The sequence below is a fragment of the Condylura cristata genome, unplaced genomic scaffold (genome assembly GCF_000260355.1).
Source record: "Condylura cristata isolate star-nosed mole 26May11 unplaced genomic scaffold, ConCri1.0 scaffold00039, whole genome shotgun sequence".
Classification (NCBI taxonomy): domain Eukaryota; kingdom Metazoa; phylum Chordata; class Mammalia; order Eulipotyphla; family Talpidae; genus Condylura; species Condylura cristata.
In genome coordinates this window covers 5,475,890-5,482,996 of record NW_004567140.1, presented here as the reverse complement: position 1 = coordinate 5,482,996, position 7,107 = coordinate 5,475,890, and positions in this window count along the sequence as shown.

Genomic DNA, 7,107 nt, shown 5'->3' with positions numbered 1-7,107 from the left:
CCGGGCCGAGCGCAGCGCGGGGCACCCTGGCCGCCCGGCACCATTTCCCAGAAGTCGCCCGCGCGCGTGCTGGGGTCACCTCGGCTCCGAGGAGCGAGTGCAGGGCCGGGCCGTGCGCCGAGCAAACTGCTGCCCTTTGCTGTGTGCACAGCTCTGCCCCCGGTACTCGAACCCTCGAGATTAGAGAGCCGGGTGTAAACGGCTCTAGGGTTGGGGGGTGGGGAGTGAGGGAACGTAGTATTTGTGTGCAAGGAATCAAAGCCGGGGTCGCTGGGGACGCACTGACATATTGAGAGCTTATTTAGTATGACGGGGAGTGGCATAAGCCGTGAGACAATGGGCCAGGGCTGATTTAATCCCCAACAACGCTGGTGCGGAGCAAGGACTGTCCCTTATTCTCATTTTAGAGGGGCTGAATGGACGCCCCGAGAGGTTCATTAATTTGCCCAAGGTCACAGAGCTACTGAGTATCAGCTCCTGTGATTCAAATCTAAGGGCCCAGCCCATGCTTTGATGGGGAGACATCGCGGACAGGGGAGGAGAAAGCTCAAGAAGCCACAAGTTGTCCCAGGAAATTCCGTCGGGAGTGGGGGGCGGTGAGAGCCTCAGGGCAGGGGCCAGAGAGAAGATCTGGTCAACCCTGGCGGACCTGCCCTGCCCCCAGGTGGAGAAAGTCTGGCCAGGCAGGGAGTGGGGTGGAGCCTTACTCCAGCCTGGGGAGGAAGTAGCCAGTTAGAAAGTTGGCTTTGCCTGAAACATGGAGAAGGGAAAACCCCCAAGAACTTTCTTCCCCAGCAGATGCTGAGCAGAAGAGCAGGTTGGGGTCCAGATTCCTTTGTGGGGATCCTGCCTGGACAGATTCTGCTTTCCGGCCAGCAGTCACATGTCTGGCTGTAGTATGGGGTCTTGGATCATCACCCTGGAATAAATGCCTAGTGTGTCATAGAAGAGTGGAGGGTTACTTACTGGAAGGTTCCTGGCAGCCTTGGGGAATGCAGATTGCTGCAGCCAGGAGTTTACCTAGGGGACAGCTGGAGGGCAGGCTGTCCTTGCCGTGTTTACCGTAAGATCCTGTGGAAATGTTCTCACAGCTCAGCCCAGACGTCACTTTGTCTGGGGAGCCCATCTGACCCCCCTCCCCCAGATCAGTAAGGATGCCCAGAAAGCATGCTGGTAAACACCCTACCCTTCCCTTTCCTGGCACTTTTCCTGCTCGTGAGGTGTACAGACGAATGTGCTCTGTGTCCCTTGGCACCCCAGCCTGCCCTGAAACCTCCAAGAACAGCCACTGCCTGGAGATGTACCATCAGCCTTGGGCACAGGGCCAAGTTTGCAGTCAGCGCGTAATAAATATTTGTCAAAGGCACAAAAGGGGGGAATCAGCACAGCCCCCCACACGTCCACCTTGAGTTAGGGCTGATTATAAAATGAAAGTAATGTACTATTGGGCTGTTGGAAAATTCATGACTTTTCTTTTTTATGTTTTCTGTGCAAAAACAGATCAGGACTTTTCTGACAACCCAACCGGAACTCCAGGGTCACATGCAAATGTTCTCTGGTTTTGGAGTCAACATCTCAGTAATCTAGCTGTGTCTGTGATGGGTTTCTCCTTGGGCAACAGACAGATTCTGTTGTTATTACTTATATATGCATACACGTTACAGGCAAATTTCCTGACTCCTAATGAATCAGACGGTCGCTTGTCCACTCTGGCGAAGGAATCCAATTCTATGACGTAACAAAAGGACATGCTTTTGTCCTGAAAAGCATAGAATCTAACCCTGGGTTTGGGCTGTCCACGTGGGCAGCAGAATCTGACTCTGGATCTAAGCTGTCTCCCTGGCTCACTTTGATTCTGTAAAGGTGAAGGAGACCTGGGTCTATTCTTGCTTGTTGCTGTGCCCCAGAAAGCACCAATGTTCCTGGCACAGAGGTGGAGTGGCAGGACTTTTCATGACTGCATGGTTCACATGGTGGCAAGCAGGGGAAAAGGAAGGCGGAGGGAATATGAGATAGGGAAGTTTAACGAAGATGCTTGCGTGAGGGAAAAAAACAAACCCACTGCAATTCTGATGTGTTTTGCAGTATGAGGTAACACACGTGGTCCTCACTGCATTAATAGAGGTATGCCACCTAGAATGAAGGAGGTGAATTTTCCCTCTCTGCTTAACTGTGGAGGTAGATATTTAGAGTTCTACTGCCCTGTCATCCATTCATCCTCCTCTGTGACCATGACCTTAGTTTTCCTTTTGAGAATCACCCGTCCCCACTCTAGGTCCATATGATTTGGACGGAGTGGGCTGCACCTGTGTTCACCCAGGTCATTCTGCCTCCCTGACCATGGTGGTTTGCTCTAACTGGGTCACCCAGCCACAAACCAAAGAGAATCAGTGCAAGTTGCTGGGAATGTTGAGAGAATGGCAGGTAATCTTTAGCCTGGAACCTGAGAGCACGTGAAGCTGAGTTTCTAAAGCATTTTGTGTCCATGAGAAGAATCTAAGAAAAAAGTTGTCACTAAGGAAATGGAGGTCGACAACATCCTTGGGACACCTAGGTCCAGCCACGCCTGAAAACGTATGAGTCGATGTTTTTTTTTTTTGTTTTTTTTTTTCTTGAATCATTCTGGAGAGAGTCCTAGTTGGCACCACTGGACAGACCACCCCGGGGGCTGTGTCCATCAGCTCCCCAGAAAACAGTCCCTCACCATGGTCCAAAACCTCAAAACCCTGTCATGTCTGCAACAGTGGAGAGGAGTGGACAGGTTCAGTCCAGAAGGAAACAGGGAGCTTCAAGTATTTAATAGGTTGCTTCAATTGTTAATAGTCATGCAACAAATTAACCAAAATTTAGCTTAAAACAATAACCATGTTATTGTCTTTTCTAGTCTTCTGGGTCAGAATTCCAGCAGAACATGCCTCGCCGGAGAGATTCTTGTGTTGTTGTAGCATTGACTGGGGTCATTTGGTATCCAGTGGGTGGATGAGCTGATCTGGATAGTCTAAGACAGTTTCACTCACATGTTGGATGCGAAGGCTGAGTGGGAACTATTGACCAGAGACCTCTCCTGTAGCTTCTTCAGCAAGGCAGAGCCCTAACATTCAGCCCAGGGCTCTGGAACTGAGGCTAACAACAGACAGCAGTGGCCACTGGCAGTCACTTAAGCCCCAGGCTCGGACACTAACACAGGTCGCTTTCACTATGCTGTAGCAGTCAAACAGCATGGAGCTTGTGCAGCTCTTGACAAGTTCGAGGGGAGAGGACAATGGAGTCAACAAATTTGCAGGCTTCTCTAATCTGTCACAGCAGTTGTGAGAAATAACCTTGAGCATCTCAGTACTAGGCTTTGAGCTTAGTTCATTCTGCATTTATTTCACCCAGCACAGCCCTACAGTCAGATGCTATTTTATTTTGCTTAGATTGATTTATTTTTGCACACACGGATGGGGGTAGAGGCCAGAGGTGCAGAGGTGGAGAGAGGAGTCACCAGAGGTGAGTGGGGAGCAGAACAGAAGGATTTACTGAAATCCACTGCTGAGGGGAGCAGCGGGGAGACAGGAGAGGTCTGCCGTGCCCTGTGGGTCACCTCCCTGGCCGGGGATCGAACTCGGGCTGCAGTGGCTGCAATAGCTTCACAGTGCTGAGACTTAACCCCTTGCACCACCAGGGAGGGCCAGACACATGCTGTGTTTATCTCCATGTTACAGAGGCACTAGGCAGCCCGGTCAGGGTCACACTGCTGTCAGTGGCAGCGCTGGGATTTGAACCCAGGACTTTTGGGCTCTGCACTTCCAGATATATGTCATGCTGAAAAGAAAGAATTGAACTCGAATTCTGTCCACCAAAGGCAGAAGGAGGTCAAGGGAGGAGGCTGCAGGGATAAAGATTCTTCCCCAAGCAGGAAAAGGCTCTCTTGTAGTTAGAGCTGGTCAAGGCTGGAAGGGGGAGTTGATCCCTCACAGCAGGGGGATAGGAGCCATTTGGATTCCATTAGATTGGAGGAAAGAAATACAGCTCCCCCACCCCCTCTGGGAAACCCTGTGAGTCTTCGGTTCCCATCAAACAGGACATCTGCCTGCTCTTACTTCCTCCTCCATCTGCTGACTACTGTCGTGCGGAGGTGGGGTAGTTACCTGTTACAACAAATAACAAATTAGCAGCTTAAGGCAATCACATGTGTGTTATCTCGTAGTTTCTGGGCACAGCTTCGTTGGCCCCCAGGCTCAGGTGCCTCACGGGGTCAGCCAGGGGTCAGCCAGGGACAGGATCTGCTTCCAGCTCAGGCTCCCTCCTGTGGTGGTTGGCAGGAGTCAGGTCCTCGTGGGCAGCTGACCGAGGCCTCCCTCAGGCCCTTGCCATGTGGGCCTCTCCCTGGAGCATCTCACTAAGAATGGGCATTGCAAGGGAGAGGCCAGAGTGTGCACCCGCCACAGTGAGAGTCGGTCACAGTAGGGACACCTCGCGCCCTGTCATAGGCATGGGCTGCGCTCTCGCTCTCAGGTGTGAGCAGGGCAGGGAGAATCGCTGAGGGCCATCGTTAAAGTCTGGCGGCCCTGAGCCCAGATGGGGCTGTTCTGCAGCCTCAGGCTCTTTGCACAGCTGCTTCCTTTGCCTGGAATGCTGCCTGCACCCAGTCTCCCCTTTGTTGGGTCACAGTTTACTTTTTCTTTTTTTGTTTTAAAGATGTATTTATTTATGCATACAGAACTGGGGTATAGGCCAGAGGCGCAGGGGCGGCTGAGAGGATTCAGCAGAGACAGAGTGGGAGCAGAACAGGCAGATGGATCAGCTTCACAGTGCTGTGCTTAACCCCTTGCATTACCAGGGAGGCCCCGAGTCTTATTTTCCTGGATCCCAAAATAGGCTGTTTCTCTGTTATCAGCAAACACACCTCTTGTCTACAGCTGTGTGTGTGTATGTGTGTCAGAACTGGGGTGTAGGCCAGAGGTGTGTGAGGATTCACCAATGACAAAGTGGGGAGCAGAACAGGTAGATTTACTAAGACACACTGTGGAGGGGAGCAGCAGGGAGATAGGAGAGGTCAGCTGAGACAAACGGATCTGCTCCCTGCTGGGGATGGAACGCAGGCATAGTGGCCAGAGCTGACTTAACCCTTACGCCACCAGGAAGGCCCTGTAGCATGTACTACATTTTCTAGAATCAAAGCGAATACAATCTTCCCTGCTATGCACGGGGATGCAGTGCGTGACCTCCCACAGATGCCTGAATCTGTGGACACCCTAACTGTCCACACCTAAGACAAAGTTTAATTTGAGAATTAAGCTAGTATGATATTAACAACAATAAATATTAAGATGGACCAACTCTTACCACATACTATAATAAAAGTCACATGAAAGTGGTGTCTCTGATCCTGTCAAAAATATCTTAGTGCACATATTATTTGGGGAGCACAGATGCTGGTGGGTATCTGAAACTCTGTAAAACAGAAATGTAGGAAAAAACCTGGGGCCAGGGGTTGGGCATCTGTACTCACACCATTCAGTGCCTGGTGCCCAGGGCTCCCGGGTGTGAACCCGCCTAGACCTTCCAGTGGCCCAGTACTGAGAGGCTGCTATAACGCCCCCTGCATGGAAGGAGAGACCCTATCTTTGTCCAGCTGACTTATTCCTCAGTCTAAAGCTCCACTTCCTAGCGCTCTAGACACGTTGTGCCAGCAATGTACAGCAAGCCTGGCTTCTACTTCTTTCTCAAAACTGACTTGACCTTTTATATAAACTCAGCCTATTAGCCTGAAAAACTTGGGGCCTCCCTGGTGGCATAAGGGTTTATGTCTCATCACTATCAAGCTATCCGCAGCCACTGCAACACGAGTTCAAGCCCCAGCCAGGGAGTGACCCACGGGTGCAGCAGACCCCTCCTGTCTCCCCGCTGCTCCCCTCAGCAGTGTACTTCATCAATCTGCCTCTTCTGCTCCCCACTCTGTCTCTGGTGACTCCTCTCACCCCCATATCTCTGGCCTGTACCCCAGTTCTTGTGTGCATAAATAAATCCATCTTTAAAAAAGAAAAGAATAAAACTTGGTGGGCTGTTGAACAGACTGTCCCAGAAAAACTAACTTGGAGAAAAATGGAGATGTTTACAGCATTTCTTCCTCTTACTGGGAACTTTTGCCTCCCAGAATTCGATTCCTCCCTTCTCAGCCAAACCAGGTGGATCTGGGTGTTCCCTTTCACCAAGGCCTGGGCCACAACCTCGTGGACAAAAGCCTTTGTTACCCTGCTTCCCCTGAAGAAAGCAGGAGCTGCAGACAGGCTGCCAAGTGAGAACATTTGAAAAGGAGCTGAGCTATCTGCTTTGGGGATTCAGGCTATTCTGTGTGGTGGCCTTGGGGACAGAGCTGACCGCATGCCAAGGCCGGGCGCCGAGCCTCCTCTGGACACTGGAGAAAGGCCGTTCTGCAGGAGCAAATGGAAAAACCCAGAGATCGCAGGTCTTTGAGGCCGGAGTCTAGTTTTAACTTCTGCTGACCCCACTGTACAGACAAGAAAGTGAGGTTGGGGGCATCCGTGGCGGTGCTGGGGCCTTCAGTCCCGTGAAGCTGGCCGCAGCCACTGCAGCACTGGTTCCCTCCCCGGCCAGGGAGTGACCCACAGGGCGCAGCAGACTTCTCCTGTCTCCCCACTGCTCCCCACTCTGTCTCTGGTGAACCCTCTCACCACCCCTGCACCTTTGGCCTGTGCCCCAGTTCTTGTGTGCATAAAACAATAAATCTTAAAAAACAAAAAGAAGGTGAGATTGAGAGGTGGGATCTCACCTTGTTTGCATCTCACCTCCTTGGCTCAGCGGGACAATCTGGACTTGGGGGAGGAGGTGCTCACCCCAGAGTTCCATCCCAGCCCCAAATGGCCCCGTGGCGGAGCCTCAAGATGTCACTTTTTAACTGCTAGATCCTTCGTAGGAGCTGCCCCCCACACCCCCACACATCCACCCCCTTTAAGAAGACACCAGTCCTTGGCTTCTGCCATTCACAAGATTTATTGTCACTTGCCAGCAGCCAGCAGGGGAAGGGACACAGAGCCCTGGGAGGGGGGCCCCAGGGGCCCCCAGAGCTGTTTACACATGTTCCCTCCTCTTCACTTGCTGCAG